Source organism: Tursiops truncatus, chromosome 7 (genome assembly GCF_011762595.2).
Source record: "Tursiops truncatus isolate mTurTru1 chromosome 7, mTurTru1.mat.Y, whole genome shotgun sequence".
Lineage (NCBI taxonomy): Eukaryota > Metazoa > Chordata > Mammalia > Artiodactyla > Delphinidae > Tursiops > Tursiops truncatus.
Window position 1 is genome coordinate 81796182 of NC_047040.1, and position 18412 is coordinate 81814593.

Below are 18412 nucleotides of genomic sequence, written 5' to 3' on the forward strand. Positions count from 1 at the left end.
CAAAAAACAAACATCTATTTAAAATGTCTTTCTAATATATCTTTCTAAAAAACAGAAACTGTTCTTATAATCCTAAAGGTTTTCAAAAGTTCATTGTACAATAATTTATTCTTTGAAACTTGGAATCACTTTTCACAGAAACTAAATAAGAATGATGGTTAAGTTTTTTAGGTGGCTCAGAAAAGCACATTGAGGCGATAGTACTACAGTACTTTCTGATACTATGAGAAATAGGAGAGAAGTTTTCCACCTAGCTTATCAAACAGGGGTGGGGAGGATGGGGGGATGGGGGTGGAGGGGAAGCCAGTTGATAACTAAAAAAAGATACTCAACTGTTACATGTCCTGAGGGATACATAGGCCACCACTTAGCTTTAATTAGTCTAATCCCAGTTAAGACAAAATTTTTTTTTTCATACCATCTTTCCATTCAATCAACCTTAAGTAAGAGGACACATCCAAAGGAGACACAAGCCAGTGAAAGTCTTGACGAACAAAATAATATACCTTTAACATTTAGTTTGCCAACTAATAAGCTTGTTGTTTGAATAGAGATGTGTGGCTCAACATACTGGCACATGGAATATTCTGAATTCTAATTTTAGTCTTCCTACTGACTTTAAATACTGCCATGCTTTAAAAGGTCCTAAACTTTCTTTATGTCTCAGTTTCTTTATGGGAAACAGTAGGGATTTTTTTCCCTCTATCTCTCAATGATAAGATTAAGAAGTAAAAAATAATGTAAAGAATTTGTCAAATAAAAATGCTACATAAAAGTCTCATACACTTTTCAAGGAACTGTAAATTAAACTGAATTTGTTTTATTCTGCCAAATGAAAAATTACCAAATTAGACTCTTACCAAAACATATTAGTCACCATTAAAAACAATGAAATAATGCCATTTGCAGCAACATGGATGACCTAGAGAATGTCATGTTAAGTCAGTCAGACAGAGAAAGAGAAATATTGTATGATATTGCTTATATGTGATACAAATGAACTTATTTACAAAACAGAAACAGACTCACAGACTTGAAGAACAAACTTAAGGTTACGGGGTGGGGGGGTGGGAGGGAAGGGAAGTGAGGAGGGATAGGGAGTTTGGGATTGACATGAACACACTACTATATTTAAAATGGATAACCAACAAGGACCTACAAAAGAGCATAGGGAACTTTGCTCAATAGTATGTAACAACCTAATTGGGAAAAGAATTTGAGGGCCTCCCTGGTGGCGCAGTGGTTGAGAGTCCGCCTGCCCATGCAGGGCACACGGGTTCGTGCCCTGGTCCGGGAAGATCCCACATGCGGCGGAGCGGCTGGGCCTGTGAGCCATGGCAGGCTGTCCGGAGCCTGTGCTCCGCAACGGGAGAGGCCACAACAGTGAGAGGCCCGCGTACCGCAAAAAAAAAAAAAAAAAAAGAATTTGGAAAAGAATAGATATATGTATATGTATAACTGAATAACTTTGTTGTACACCTGAAACTAACACAACATTGTTAATCAACTATACTCTAATATAAAATAAAACGTTTAAAAAAAGTTACAATTTTTTCTATATTACAATATACAAATAATGCATATAATCACTATTAACAGTTAACACTTTTATGGCACTCAGGAAATTCGAGGTATTTTTAAAGGTGAAATATATATATACATATATATATATCCAAATCTCTACCACTTAACTATGTGCCATTCTGTGTCTCAATTTCCTCATCAGTAACACACGTGTAATAATTGTGCTCACCTCAGGGTGGTCTAGAGTCCAGGCTCTTAACCTTTTTTGCAATATTGCCTGTTTAATGTGGGGTAATTAAGGCCAAAAAAAAGGAAATAATTTAATACTACTTCACTTACTAAGAATTACCAAAAGCACAGCTTAAGCTACCAGTAGAATACCTACATTAATGAATTGTGACCATTTATTCAAATTTCTCTAATATCTGAGTTCAACAACATTTATAGGTGCCCATTTTATTAGCAAAGTACAGAATAGCAAAAAGATGGAGTAAATCAAGCCCTCATTTGTAGAATTTCAGGAAAGTCTTAAAAGTAGTTTTATGAGTAACAGATTATTTTATTTTTTTAAAAAGGTAAACAATTTAAAATTTTAATGTATATATAATTTCACAAAGATTCTAAAACATGATTACTAATAGAAGAAGCAGAGAAGGAAAAGGAAAGGAAGCCAAGTTTTAGTAAATGTCCACAACATGCTAGGAATTCATATGCACTCAGTACTCTATCATTTAATAGTCACAACTCTGTGAGAAATGCATCACTATACTAATTTTACAGATAAACTAAAGTTCAGAACCGTAACAGCTCACCAAAGGTTGAATACTACAGTAGTCAGTATATACAACCCGTGTTTAAACCTAGGCATGTCTCTGAAGCTATAAAGGTTGTTCCCTATTTATAAAAAGAGTATAATGGTTACCACTGATCATCTGTGAATATAGTGGTTAGAAGAGTATAGAAACATACTATTAAGTTCAACATTTAATTTTAAGGATAAATTTCATAACCTTTCTTTCCCAAAGTTGTAGGATTTTAACAACAGAAAATGGTATTTGTCTCACTTTTACATTCTTAACAGAAGTTCTTGCACAGGTGCATACAAGCTGTGAGGAAATACTTCCTTAAGTGTGTTCCTCAGAATGTTTTTTCTGGTTGTTAAGATAAAATAAGATAATGTATGTAAAATGCTTAGCACAGTTAGTGGCACAAAGTAAGCACTCAATAAATGTGAGTGATTACTACTGCAGTAAAACAATCCTATTCAGCATTCTTCAATCATGTTTTCTAAACTTTGATGAAGAAACCTTCCTGGAGGTAGAGGGATCATGCCTATTAACTTATCACAGAACTAGGGATCTCTGGAATACACTTTGACAGACAGACAAGTAGAAAGCTGTATAACAGAGGGAACACATCAATCACGGAATAATTACCAAGTGATGATTCTTCAATTCTGTTTAGAAGGTATGATGACCTCTTAGAGTTATTAGTTACATTTAGTGAACTGTCTTTTCAAACACTAATGAGCTTCCCAAATACTTATGGTCTATGAATCATCAGTAGTTTACTAGACACTGTAGTAAAATAAAGCAATGCTAGTGATACTGTCTCATTTAGAATGTTTTATAAATAAGTAAAAAAGCAAATACATAAGTAAATAAATAAACACTAAACTCAATTCTGTAGTTCTTAGTTTTAGATATTAATCTTTTAAAAGTCATACCTGAGAATGCCACAAAGTTCAAGATCACCTGATGAAGGATGATGCATTGGCAGAATTCATCAACCAAGAGTAATGTGATGTACCCTGTCTATTCAGCAAATGCTTGCATATATTTTGCCTTTTTCTTATAATTTAACACATTTTGTGATATTTTGGTCTTAATAAAATTCAAGTAACTTATCCATCTTTTTATAATGTTCTTAATACTTGGGGCATTTCTTGAAGTTTTAGTTATTAATTAGATTGTTTATTAATACAGACAGAAACTGGTGTTCAAAGAGGCTTAAAATGTACAAGAAATGAAAATATCTTATTGACAATGTTCTAAGTTAAATGGAAAACAAGAATCAAAAGTTAAATTTCTTTAACTTTGTCTTTAAAAGTACTACTCCAAGGGAGATACATCACTATTTTCAAGGCTAACACAGAGGCCTGAAATAGTTAACATAACTTAGTAATTTATAATTACTTCTGACTGTATGAATTACTCTAAAAAAAACCAAAATAAAGTTGGCATTGTATTGTTACCATTTTGCAATTCTGCTTTTCTTAAAAGAAGTTAAAAAAATTTTGTGTTCCAATATGTTGACACAAATATGTCAAGATTGGAACAATTTGTGAATGTGATGTCTTCTACTTTCTCTGTCTTGGTACGCTCCAGACATGACACTGTTTCATATCCAGGTGCCAGTTGAGGGTCCTCTCAAGTTGTCCAACTGAATGTGACAATCATTTCCTATGATCTCTTACAGCAGCCTGATATACTTGCAGACATATTCTTTTTCTTCATTATTCAAACGTAGTCAATCACACCCAGGACATTCTCTTGAGCACATACAGACATCAATTTAATCCCCTTTTTTGCTTTTCTTTTCTAACTTCCACCTAGGTATGTTTAGGGCACAACATAATATTCACTACTTTCCATTGTTAATCTGTGTTAAAGGGGTTTTAGGAGACCTGACCACTACAACAATGTTTCTACGGGAAAAAGCGTTATGAGTTTTAAACTGAAATAAAAATGAACTCCTTAACAACCCTTTTATAAGTACAGTTGACTCTTGAACAACAGGGGTTTGAACCACGTGGGTCCACTTATACACAGATTTTCTTCAATGGTAAATACTACAGTACTACACGATCTGTGATTGGTTGAATCCTCCCATACGGAGGAACCGCGGATAATGAGACCAACTATAAATTATACTCAGGTTTTTGACTGCTTGAAGCGTTGGCATCCCTAACCCCCAAGCTGTTCAAGGGTCAACTGTGGTAGTAAGCTTTTGTGTTGAGTATAAAGAATATTAGTCTAAGTTTAAATAGTAACCCTAAGGCTAAGAAAATCTTGGCCTACAACATACTGCAATTTGGCTCCTACATAACTCCTTAGCATCACTTCTTACCATACACTCTCTAGTGCTTAGCTTCTGTCACTCTGACCTTCATTTAATATTAGGTACTATGCTCCTCATCCCCCCATCAGGACCTTTGTACATACTGTTCCTTCCGTCCACAAAACTTTTTTCTGTCTCTTGATCAAGTTAACTCAAATTCATCAAAATTTCAGCTAACTAAACACTTTCTCAAAACAAAACAAAAGCTTCCCTTCGTCCCCACTAACTGATTAATTATCCTCCTAAAAGGCCTCATATTAAATACCATGTACCTCTCTACAGCAAATGAAACAGTTTCAACGTGCATTTATTTATGTGATTTGATTACTATCCTTCCCTATTTCTAGGACTTCAGTTTAGAAGAGCAAGATCCATGTCTATTTTTCCTCACGATTCCAGTGAGCACATAACAGGTGTCAACCTACATTTGTTGAAGGAAGACATCGACTAACTACTGATTAAAAAAAAAAAAAAAAGATAAACACCAAGTCAATGACCCCTACATAGATTTAAAAGAAAATATTTCATGACTTTTTGGATGAAACAAAATACAGAGTCATATTTTATAGAACTTGTGAAACTGCCCATTTTTCAGAAAAAAAAAGTTCAGTACATAGTGGTAGGGGGTAGGTGGGATGGTAAGTTACATGATGGGGCCAGCTGGAAACAAATTAAATGCACATAAACCTTATAAAGTAAATGGAGAAAAAGTAAGCTGCATCTTTTTGTTATTTTTAGAATTTATTTATATATAAGATTTATAGTTTCAATTGTGTACTATTTACTACTGATCCTAGAGACCAACCTGAGTATGAATTTTAATTATGAAGGGAAAAAGAAACTCAGTATCCTTGGATAAAATTTTCCTATTTTAAGTATAGTGTTTCATTTCCAATGCATATTCCCAATACACTTGCTTCAGACTCTGACGGATTTTCCAGTCATAATTGCAAACAACTATTCATTGTCTTATTTTTTATGCAAGTTATTTTGTCCCCTATTCCTTTTCTGACCTGCATTCTGGGAAATAAAATTTTAGAAACATAAATGCAAAGTATATTATTTCTAATCACTTTCCTAACTTATCGGGTTATTCTGAATTTTAATCCTAGCTTTCAAACTAGTAAAAATAAGCGTCCCCATCCCCTTATCCCATTGGAAGCTTTGTCTTTACTTGAATTACTCTCTTCTGTGCCAACCTAGCATCTCTCCTCTACCTAAACTCTGATTAACTCATGTCCTCTCAGGAAGGCCACTGTGATTAACTCTACAGAATTCTAATTGCTTCTTTACTCTGCATGTTTACATACTGAGTTTGATGTTATTTTACAAAGGCTCCTGAAGTGTTTTTCAAGTACAAGTTTCAGTCACTTAAAAAAAAAAAAAAGGACTTAATCTTAAAACCTCCTGTTTTATTTTTGTCTTTATTCAAACCAGTATCTAAATATGGAAAACATCATAAAAATGTTAAGTGACTATGCCATCTGTATTCTGAATGAGCATACAATAATTTGGATCACTGATTAAAATAACAAAAGTCTATCTTAGGCCCATACATTGTATCTTATCTCAGACTGAAACTAATTTACTGTCTACCACTTTAAGACTGACAGTCCCCACCACTGGTTCTCCAGTCTGTATTTTCCCAAGATAGTGAGAAATGCATTTGGCAATAAGAAGCAAAATATTTAAAAATCAGGATAGATTACATCCATTGTTCCTGCCTCAAGTGACTAGGCTTTTCACCCTGTTAGATAAGATTGGATCAGTCTAACAGACTTTATTCTGTATCAAGCTATGATGATTGTTGGCCAATACTCGATTCTCTTCAAGGTAGTCAAGAGATATATTAATGTGACAATTAGGGGCTAGGACTGCAATTTTCCTGGGTCATTCTTTTTCTGAATCCTTTAATACGTAAGTATATTTTTCCATTATAAAATTACTACATGGATATGAGCTTATTCTTAAAAAAAAAAAAAAATCCCAGTAATACTAAAGTATACAAAACAGGAAGAGTTCTTCAACCTTCCAGCATCCCACATACATACTTTCTATAAACTAAGGATACAATTTGGTACGTATTTTCCAGACCATTTCTTAATGTATTTACAAAAATATAAGGCATATATTTTACACAATTTTTAATTTTATAAATATATATGCAGATATACAAAATTATATGTATGTAAATATATATATTCTTATATGTTGTATGTATATTAACCTGCATGTATTTTTTTTCACACAAATGGGATCATACTGTGCACATTATTTTGTGACTTGGTTTCAACTTAGCTTATCTTACAGATCCTTCCAGGTTTTTAGCCTACAAGTCAAATTTTGCATGGTTGTTGTTAGCGCTTATCTTTAGATACCACAGGTAGTCTTTCCTAACTTTCTACCCTATAATAATCCCAAAATAAAAGGATCATTACTTTCAGTGCCAAGGAAAATGAGAAATACAGCTTTTTCCACTGTAATGTTTCTTAATTAAAAGCATTTTAGCAAGTTTTCATTCAATTTAATATAATTTTTCATCGTTCCTGAAATCTTTAAATCTCCTTTAAATTTATATTTTAATAAAATATATGTATATACATAAAGAATATATACATTTAATAAATCAAGGTCTAAAATTAATAAAAACTAAAATTTAGTTTTATAAAAAGCAAAAGCAATATAAGATAGGAAATTTGCCTACTAATTAGAAAAATTAGACACATACACAATTCATTTTCTGACTCACTGAGGTAAACTGTACAACAGAGAAGCTGCTGAAAAAATATTTTCAGATAATTCTTAACAGCTTAAAAAATTTTAAAAACAGTTTATCAATGTACTTAAACATAGAAACCACAAACAGTATGAGCAGCAGACCAGAAAGGCAACATAAGATTAAATTAAAATATGTATTATGTGGATCTAGTCCCCTCTCATACATATAAAAATACTGTAGTAATGTGATTGCTGCTTTTGTTTTCTAACAGATAAAATATTGTTATAGTCTTCAAACTAGAAACAGGAGTCAAATCAATTGGACAGCAAACTAACACTTAACTAAGAATTTACTAATGTTAAAAAAGCTAAACTGGATCATTTTAATAAGATATGCAATAATATAAGCCGCTAGGTTTTATTATCAAAAACGATTGTTGAAGGAAATGCTATACTAATTCTAGAATGAAAAAAGCTTCATTTTTAGACTTCTATGAAGTAATTAAATGTTAATACTTCCTAAATAATAAAAAGGAATTCATAAGGAGTGGCATGATTTAGGAAAGCCTATGGCTATACAAAATCATTGCCATTATTACTGGCGGTATTTGTATCTGGTAAGAGCTTTCTGATATATAGTGAACAGAACACTGTAGCTTTAATTGAAGTTTGAATGTTATAAACAGTTAGATGTCTGGCTCTGGCCTGCATTCTAATACCATCAGCAGAACAGAGATGGGAAGCATAAACAAACCTTTTAACTAGATTACAGTCTCTAAAATGGCCAAGAAATCCTTCAGCACAAACTCCTGTGTGACAAATGTGGAAGAAGGAAAATGATTTTAGAATAATGCTAAAAAAACAGCCTCTAAATTTCTGTCATTACTGTAACATGTAATTGATTTCCTAAATATTCTGATGTCGCTTAACATTCAGTAATGGTAAACTTTATATTTACTTTCCAAATAAATAAAAATCCTTTTTACTTTACATAGCAGCTATTTTTTAGATCAGTATATCCCAAGTAAAGAAGCTATTTGAAAATCAATACTTTCTTTTGTTGAAAGTGGAATACTTCCCTCCCCCAACACCAGTGAGCCTAGATTATTATTTTTAGATACTAGTAATATTAAGAATGTATGGATTAAGTTAATTTGTGGTAAACAGATTAGTAGACACTTCTGAACTGGGTGTATAGAAAACAATAGCTTTGAATACATAGAAAAATCACAGAATTTAATTACAACTTCTCTAAGAAAAGGTTATATAGGTCAAGTGAAATAAGGACTCAAATCAGAATTACTCACAACCAACTTTGAATGAAGTATATGCTTTTCACCAGGTATGATATCATTAGTGATTTTCTTTTCTGTTATGTCTAGCTACATTAGAAGATATACCTTAATATATGTTAGGCCTGACTTGCACCTTGTCTCTCTGAAGAGTTATACTGAGTCATTCCAACTTCTAAAATCTTACATGATATAGAAATACCTCAAACAGAGATGCTTAAGAGTTAGAATCTCTACTTTTAACTGAATTACCTTTAGGTTATCTAAGGAGATTATTTAGGATCACAGACTTATTCAATCCCACCAATTATTCAGATTGGTTTAAAAATAAGAAATCACATGTTATAAACATTCCTTTCTGAAGAATAATAGATGACACAGAACAGTTCTTTAGCATTTAAAAATATTTCCAAACTCTACAGGTCATAATGCTTTGGCGTAACGTTTATAGGATAATAGAGTCAATGTAAGCATACAGGATGAATTGCATTACTTAGGATGGATATGGAAGTTATTCGATTAATAAAATAGAATTTTAAAAAATTACCCTTTTCTCCTAAAAGCAAAGGATGTTAAAAATCAACTCTGATTAGCTGGATCAAAAAGTATCTTAATTCAGTAGCTGCTTTAAAGAACAACTATATAATAATTTAGGCATCTAGAGAATCCAACAAGTTGTCCATTCTTATACTAAAAAAATTTGACTTTAAGCAATACTAAAAAGAGTACATTGAACTTAATCATATATACATGATGTAATAATTATGAAAATATTGTAAGATAGAAGGTCCAGAAAGTATGTATATATACACATCAAAACATTAGGCAATATAAACTCCCCTTTATTTACAGGTTTTCCATTATGAACAGTTATATAAAAATTTTTATAGTAAATATTCACTGGGTCACAAATTGTTGGAACCTCCAAACTTCATGAAACAAGATACTAAATTTAACTCCATGCAAGACAAAGGAAGTTCAATATGTAGAAGGCCTAAATGTCATTTTTGCCATACAAAGAGAAGACTGACTTTATGTATATTTTATTTCAAGTTGCACGCTGGTCTGCATCTATGTTCCTGATAAAGGATTGGATTTTTTGGTTTGTTTTCCTGTCCTTATAAATTTTTAGAAATTTTCCATTGCTCTGTCAATAAGCTATTGGGGCCATAATTATACTAATGTTTACCAGCATACTTACTGACTGATAAAAACTCTTTATTGTGACTGTTTTTAATTAGAAAGTGTCATGAATTTACTATGATGGAATATTTTGCTGCCACATGAAAAATTCCTTTTTTGTCAGTAACAGGTTTCTTCATTTATAACATGGGGACAATGTTACAAAGTTAACAAGATCACTGTAAGGGCTGACTGAGATTGATAATATTTATCACAGTGCTAGGCACTCATAATAATCGGTAAGTATAATTATTACTAATATAGAAAGTTAAGAATGAATGTAACAGAGATCAGAATTGACTGACCCTCAGAAGTCTATATACCTTCACAAGATAATGTACCAGCAGGGGATCCCCTCCTTTTTAAAAATTGTGAATCTATATTATTCTAAGAGGTATATAAGAGCAAAGGAAATTCAGGAAATCTCTTTCTCTCTAGTATACTTTTAAATTTACTGATGAAAACTTTTTAAACATGCATTTTTCCACCTAACAGTATCCATTTAGTTAATAAAATTTATTTAGGCAGAGACATCAAATAAAGATATGACCAATTTGCCTGTGGAATACAATTAAGGATATGTCTTCACATTAAATTGTAAGGACTTGTAGGCATTGTTTCTCAGATGCCTAGCAGAGTGCCTGACATACAGTAGATGCTCAATAAATGTTTAATGAATAATTAAGTACAATCTGTTCTGCACATACATTCAAAATACAGACAAGTTTGCAAAAGTACATAAGCTGGACATAGGCCTTCTGGCTGACCTCCTGGGGTCCCACTGATGACTAGCAATAAATGTTCATATCCATAGAAAACTGGAAAGTTGATAATTGTCTGGGTAAGGACCGAAAAAGCAAAGTCAGGGAAACATGTCACCTAAGTATCAGTTGCTTTATAGAGATAGTAAAAGCAGCCTAATCATTCCAGTAACCTATTGTACCAGTTACTCAATGAAATAAAATTTAAATGTATCCTGAACATTTGCTAGTACATTCTTAATTGGAGTTTTTTAATCATCTCTTATTTAAAATAAATCACTTTTGTCAAATTGCATCCTGTACAGAATATGTTTTCACTTTTTATGAGTACTATTTGTTAACAGGATTTAAATTGGCTATTAGAAAAAGTGAGAACCACAGTTAAGATAAAGAAAAAAAATATTCGTGGTAGTGAATAAATTGTAGCAGGAAGGAAAGGAAAATGGAAGAAATTCTACATCTGAGAGTCAAGAAATTCAAATATGCCTAACTCTAATAACAATTATACAAACAAGCAGTAGGGCCTACTGTGTACCGGACACTGTGCTGTAAGGTATATAAATATTAACAAGAAAAAAATCTTTAGTCTTACTTAAGCAGTTCATAAAGCATGAATCACAAGTAAACATTTATAATACAATACGCATTCTTTATATATATATACACATATATATCCTTAATACAAGAGTAAGAAGGGTATTCATTGATTAATTGGAAGTGCGGGGGAAAAATAAGCATTAGGGAAAGCTGAAATAATTCTCAAAATAGTAATAATCCAAGATGAGGGAAATCAGTATCTCCTAAAAAAATCAACAACAAATTACTGAATTATAAATGGACAAAATTATGGCTTTAGAGCTATTTGCCTTAATATTCTTAGTATACGCCCCCATATAAAACCCTTAAGTGCCATACACATAACTGTGCACAAGTTTCATTCCTGACAAAAGAATATGAGGTAGTGTAGCACAGTGAATGTCAAGAAACCAGAGTTCTCTGGTCCATGTGCATCCACTTACAGGCCTTGGAACTATGCACAAGTTCCTCAAACTCTCTGAACTTCAGCAATATGGAAAATGAAGAGTTGGATAAAGTGACCTCCAAGATATCACCAAGTTGAAAATTACAATTCTAAAATATATCTTAATACTTAAAAAATAAGCCATAATGAAAATAAACAGACTCCTAAAGGTAAGTCATTATCCAACTTAGAGGAGGTCTGGAATCTTCAAACCATATAGGGTTACCCTGGGGGGTGGTGGATAAGAAATGTTTTCAAAGGAAAACAGAAAGGAAGTAAAGGTATTATAATCAAGCTGTAAATTTTCACTCAGCTGCCTACTAGGAAATTACCACCCCAGTTACCTACACAATTCGCTTTACTTAAGTGATTTCTTCACTAAGTTCTACTTTCCATCTTTTATGTTAAGGTTCCTGAGGTATTAAGGTGAGGACAAGAAATCCTAGGTGGATCTGGAATAGTATTATTGGGAGACAAACTTGAACTTGGCACAGATTTCTCCTTAAGTGCACCAATTACACCTCAGAGAAAGGTAAGAAATTGTTCAAATTTATAACAGAAAGGAGGGAAGTAGGACCATGTTGTTTACTGCTACACAGCTTTTTTTCCCCCTGGGTGTAAATGTCTACTTTTGCACACAGTTGGTAATTAAAATTTTACAGAACAAGTTTCTACATACGCAATGCTTTTCTGTCAGTAAAATGTAAGTATATGGTGTTTTGGCTTTACCGTCAAGAAAACAAAAAATTAAAAGTATTATCATGTCTTTCTAATATTTATGTCAAATATCCTTCTAGATTTATTTTTCTTCAATCCTTTCTAGTTGATCAAATTGCTGTTTTCACATTGCCAGTCTGATCACAAAATTGCTACTTTACAGCAGAATATTTTTTGCTGACATAAATTATGGGATCAGAGATACCAATGCAGTTTCAAAAAAGGGTGTGTGTGTGTGTGTGTGTGTGTGAGAGAGAGAGAGAGAGAGAGAGAGAGAGAGAGAGAGAGTGAGAGGGAATGTGTGTGTGTGAATGTGTGCATCCATCTTTAAGGAAAGGATAAAGAAATGTACATATGAAACAAAATTCCACTTTGCAATGTAAGCCCTAGTAAAAGGCCTACATCAGAAATATACTTTCTAGCATTTCTGAAATCAAATACAGTACTGAATTTGAAAACCATTCACTAAGAACATACCAAGTAAAAATGAAGAATACTTTTATCAAGACTGTTACTCTATAAAACTAAATTTAGATTTATCTTTCAATTAATATCTCACTACAATGCATATTCTAACTACAACATCATGATTTCTTTGACTCATGAAAACATATTTTAGAAATTTGTCTCCTTTCACATATAGTGAGCAGTTTGGTTCAGTACCCCCAAGAGATAAAAAAACTCATCTCAATTTACAACAGTAAATAAATAATTCAGTTAAAACTGAAAGTGGTACCAATCCAGCAAACTATTGATGGAGAGGTTTGGCCTTCCATGAAGCCAGAACAACATAAAAGTTTTCAATGGGGATTACTTGTTCAGACAAGTTACAAAGATTAGAAAAATACCCAGATTAATTATGAAACAGATAATATTTTCATCTTATGTAAAATAAATACCAGGAACGTATATAGGGAGAAACAATACCAGTGGTATTAAAACTTTAAGCATTTTAAGCTTTGAACTTTATATGCTGATATATGAAACAAACATTTAACAAAAAAAGCAATAATACAAGTCAAAACCTAACCAAAGGCCTCTATCAACCAAAAATTTGAAATTTTCTATGCAAGTCAGACAAAACGAAAAAAAGGAAAATTAAACCCAGAAAGCAAAAACCAATCAAGTCTGTTCCAACACTGAAGTCAATATCCAAATCACACAGAACCAAAACGGGTAAAACACTCAGGTCTACAAATGGATAAGCAGTTCCGATACAATCCAGATCCCGACATTTTCCCACTCAGAAACAAATGCAGTGGAGCTTTTCCTAGGGAAAAAGGAAAAAAGCTCTCCAAATGCTTTTTTTAAAGTGACATCTAGAAAGTGTGCCTCTTTCTGTCTCTTTCCCTGGCGCCTCATTGGAGGAAGGAGGGGGTTGTTTTTGTATTCTCCCCCACTGGAGCAAGACACAATCAGATGTTAGCTAGAGGAGAGAAACCACTTTTGACAACAGCAAATAAAAATAAAAAGTGCCCTTCCTACTCTGACAGGATGGGCACCCACCTCACACACCCCTCCCCACTCCAGCCCCTCCTTCACTGCCCCCCCAGCACCACCCCCTCCTCACCCCGGAGCTCCACTGCGTATGTGGTTTGGTGCTACTGTTGCCCCGGAGTTAAAGTCAGAGCCAGAGGAAGGCAATGAAGCCCCCACAGACACACTTACCTTTCCTGCCCCCCACTTTTGAGTGCCTTCCCTGGAGCTGTGGAGGATGACACAAAGGGTAATAAAGGGGGGGGAGTGGAGGAGGAGGAGGAGGCGAAGGAGGAGGAGAGCTGGGGAAGTGGCTGCTCCCGGGTGTAGTGAGATGTCTCCAGCCAGGGCCAAGCAGCAGCAGCAGTAGCAGCAGCAGCAGCAGCAGCAGCAGCAGTAGCAGCAGCAGCAGCAGCAGCAGCAGCAGAGAAGGGTCTGTGTTGCTAAGAGGCTTTTGGTCTCTTTCTCTCCTTTCACGGCCAAAGAGGAGGAGGATGGAGGGGGCTCGGGAGGGAGGCTAGTGGAGGGGTGAGGGGGTAGGAGTCGTGGATGGGGGATTTTTGAAGAAGAAGAAACTCCTTCTCCTTCTCTCTCAGGCTCAATCCCCCTCTCAGGTCTCAGGGCTGGAGGGTGGGGGAAGGAACTCAGCCGCCTTCCCCCCACCCCCCTCAATTCAAGGTTGAAGTGGGGTAAAATTAGTGTCCTGTCCCTTTAAAAATAGAAATAAAAGGTGCCCCCCCTCTGCCACTGCCTCTCTCTTCATCATCAGCTGCTGCTGCTGCTGGGGTCTCTCTGCTTGGGGGGGGAGGGGGGGTTCGGGTAGAAGAGACGGGAGGCACTCACTGCGCATGTCTCTCTCTGACGGGAGGCTGGTTGGTTGAAGGCAGGAGGAGGGGGAGGGGAGGAAATGAGATGGTTTCCCAGAAGGCTCCGAGGCGACCGCGACCCGGAAGACATTGTAGCGGGGTGGGGGGTGGGGGGTAGAGAGGCGGGGGCGGGGAGTAGGAGGAAGTCGCTACTCTTTAACACCCCCAGTCCCCTCCCCCACCCCAAGGGAAAGTGGAGAAACGGAAGTGGGCGTGGACGGAGGCGAAAGGAGGTCACGTGTTTGTGAGGGAGGGGGGGCGGGATGGGAGAGGCGGTGCCTGCGCAGGGCATGCCGGGAGTCTTGGTGTAACGTTGGCAGCAGCAGGTGAAGCGGAATAGAGAACGCGGCGAGAGGAGCAAGTGAAGGGATTCCTGCTGTCTCCAGAATCCTGCTCTGCCCTGATAAGGGCAGGCTTTTCCGTGAGAGGTAACATGGCGTAGGCAGGCCTCAGAACGAAAGCCGTGGGCGCCAGTGGCGAAAGGCGAATCGAAAAGGGGAGGACGGAAGGGTGTGGAGACTGGGAATGCGGGAAGTGGGGCAGGCTTGTCTAGGCCTGGCAGGCCAGAAACTAGGCGGGCTCCTTCCGTCTCGTGGCTTCCCTGTGAGCCAGCCGGCGACGAATGCTTGACGAGCGTCTGGCGTCCTGATGAGAGTAGATCTGTGGCAGGTGGTGACTACACCCCGGTGATGGTGAGGAATGTGATGGTCCAGGTGTAAGAGAGGAATGGGATCTCAGGAGCCTCATTAGATGACTCTGGTGACTGCTTCTTCAGCCCAGAGCGGGGCACCTGTCCAGGGAGAGAGACAAGCTGTGTGAATTTTGACAACTTCTGGCATTAGACGCAGTGTTTATATGGGGTGTGAGGACCAGCAGCCCTTACTTGGCTGACCTCCCTGGAATTCTGGAGAGGCTTTGGGGAGGGAGCAAGCTGGGAGTTCTTCAGTGGAACTTCTCTCCTTGTCTTGCCTTGGTGCCGCAACACAACGCCTGTGGCTGTTCTCAGAAGGGCATGTGAGATTGTGTAAACCTTGATAGTGTGTGTCATGGTTGAGAGAGAAGGGACATCATCGAAGTTTCCCTTTCTGTAGTGTAGATAACAGATTTTTAAAAAAGGTATTTTAAGTGTCTTTGGTTATTAGCCTCGGATTTAGAGCCTTTGGTTTCTCAATTAGATGCTACTATTTTTGCTGGAAATAGTTTCCCTCATGTTAATTAAGAATATTTAAGAAAGGATTCATGGATTTTCATTAATAAAGTTTTTTTTTAGTAAAGTACACCGTTTCTTTTTCACATTCAGTCCATATAATCATAACTAAAACCATTCTAGTCTTTCAATTATCTTCCTTTGTAAAGGTGCTTTGAAAGATTATGACCCATATATAGTTTCTTTTAAGACCGAGAATCTGAAATTCCTCATGTTTATTGTGTTGATATTATTTAATTCTGTAGTGGTTCCTTTAGGGTACTCAGTTAAAGTTCCTGATTATTTCTCTTGTGTGTTTTGACAGTGGATTCTATCTATGCATCATTGACTAGTGCTTTTACCACTTTCAGTGTGTGCAGTAATGTTGTCAAATGGAATAAAAACTAGACTCCTGTGCCTTAATGTTTTGTCTATATTGGAACCAAATGTTTGCCACTTTAGAACAGAAAAAAATTATAGCAGAGCCATAGAAGTGCCTTAGATAACAATTTTTAAATCTTTTTTATGGCAAAATACTAAATGTGCAAAAAAGTGTACAGATCATAGATATGCAGTATAATGAATAGAAATAAAGTGAACAAAATGTGCAAAAATGCACAAATCGTAGATGTACAGTATAATGAATAATTATAAAGTGAACACTGTAATCACCACCAAAGTGAAGAATTAGAACATTGCTGGCACCCTCTCCCCACCCCTCATTCATTCTTATTCATTCCTCTCTCCTCACCACACCCAAAGGTTAATTGGGATTGTCTGGATTTTTATGGTAATGATTTCCTACTTTTATTTCAAGTATTTTTTACCCACCTTTGTCAGCATTCCTAAACAATATACATTAATTTTGCCTGTTTTCTACCTATATGTAATTGAATTATGTTATGTATAGTTTTTCTCCCATGTTGAAATTTTTAATCCTGTTAACAGCTTTAGTTCACATATTTTCATTGTTGTATAGTAATGTTTATAGTATAGTAAGTGTAGTAAGTCTTTTTATGAATAAACCACAATTAATTTAACTAGTGTAGTATTGTGGACATTTGGATTGTGTCCAGTTTTTAGTGCTTAGAAATAATGCTTCTGTGAATTTTCTTACACATGCATTTCATGTACATAGCATGCATTTCTGTAGAGTGTGGATTATGCCAAACTTTCCAAAGCGAATATATAAATTTAGACTCCCACCAACAATGTATGATAAATCCTTTTTTCTACAGTTTTCATAACAATTGATATTTTTTGTTTTTGCCGACCTGATGAAGGTAGCTTTAGGTTATTGTTTTAATTTGCAGATCCTGGTTATTAATGGGGGTGAGCATTTTTTTCAAAAATTTATTGGGTATTTTAGAGGCAAATGTTGTGAGGCATTATGTTCCTGTAAATGGCTTTACTGTACCCTGTTAGTTTGACTGGATGTAGAATTCTAAATTGGTAATGTTTCTCTTCAGATTTGAGAAGGAACTCGTAGTGTTTGATATAAAGTTTGAAGCCATTCTTACTTTTAACACTGCACTTTACTTCTCCCCTATGGAAGCATCTACAACCTTTTTGTCTGAAACTTATAGAATCTTCTCTTTGTTTTACTCAGTGTTCTGAAATGTCACAGTAATGTGAGTTGACTTATGAGTCTATAGAAATCTACTTTGCTGTGCATTTCATGTATTCTTTCAATTTGACAACCTGTATGCCTCAGCTCTGAGAAAGTTTCTGATACATTTTCTGTAATTTCCTTGCCTCTGTGTTTTTTGTAACTGCAATTAGATATTGTACTCCTGGACCTGTTTCTTTTCTCCCATTTTTCATCTTTTTCCAGTCTTTTGCTTTTCACTTTCCGGGAAATTTACTTGATTTTTCAAGCCTTGAAACTTACGTTTCTCTTATCATATTTTTAATTTTGAATACCTTTTTTTGATCTTTGTATTTTTTTCCAAAGCATTCTGGTATTTTTTTTCTCTTTATGGATTTAAAGTTTTGTTTTGAGGTTTATTTCTCCCTGCGTGCTCTGTGTTTTCTAAGTTATTCTTTCTGTTGGTATATTTTAGTCTCATTTTAGAGGCTTTCCTCAGCTCTGTTGTGATCCTTGATTCTGTGTTCAAATTTATGTAAGGGGCATTGGAAACCTATTTCATGTCTCTCTTAACTTAGCTAGGGTTTGCTAGCTATTGATGGTTCTCACTGTGGAAAGATTTGGCTGGGACATATTTTGGGGGGAAAACCCTGATATCAATTTCTTTAGGTATTTGGAAGCTTTTTCTCTTGGGCCAGTAAGAGTCCAACAAGAAGGATTTTCCAGTCGTCTGCCTATAAGTCAGTGGTTCTCAGCTGTGGCAATAAGCTCTCCCCAGGGGTCATTTGGCAATGCCTAAGAGACACATTTGATTATTAAGAATGGATTCCTACTGAAAACAGGTGGGTAGATGCTGCAGGTGCTGTTGAAAATCCTACGATGCACAGGGCAGCCACCCACAAGTTATCCAGTTCAAAATGTCAGTACTGCCTATCATGAGAAATCCTGCTCCAGGGTATAA

At 35.5% G+C, this 18412-nt stretch overlaps 2 protein-coding genes across 19 annotated transcripts in view; one reads left to right on the forward strand and one right to left on the reverse strand.

Moving 5' to 3' along the window:
- MBD5 (methyl-CpG binding domain protein 5) overlaps positions 1-14687 on the reverse strand; it is a 405239-nt gene extending 390552 nt beyond the window's left edge. For 8 of the 14 annotated variants that reach the window (XR_012333127.1, XM_073807733.1, XM_073807732.1 and 5 more), the window contains exon 1: positions 14004-14145. The gene's annotated coding sequence lies outside the window, so the exon portion shown is untranslated. Of the gene's footprint in view, positions 1-8116; positions 8172-14003; positions 14146-14654 lie in introns of those variants that run through there. The other 6 variants (XM_073807724.1, XM_073807730.1, XM_073807723.1 and 3 more) reach the window with 6 other exon arrangements.
- The window catches only part of ORC4 (origin recognition complex subunit 4), a 95599-nt gene continuing 91409 nt past the window's right edge, over positions 14223-18412 (forward strand). For 2 of the 5 annotated variants that reach the window (XM_019925532.3, XM_019925535.3), the window contains exon 1: positions 14951-15105. The gene's annotated coding sequence lies outside the window, so the exon portion shown is untranslated. Of the gene's footprint in view, positions 14245-14950; positions 15106-15232; positions 15370-18412 lie in introns of those variants that run through there. The other 3 variants (XM_073807736.1, XM_019925533.3, XM_019925534.3) reach the window with 3 other exon arrangements.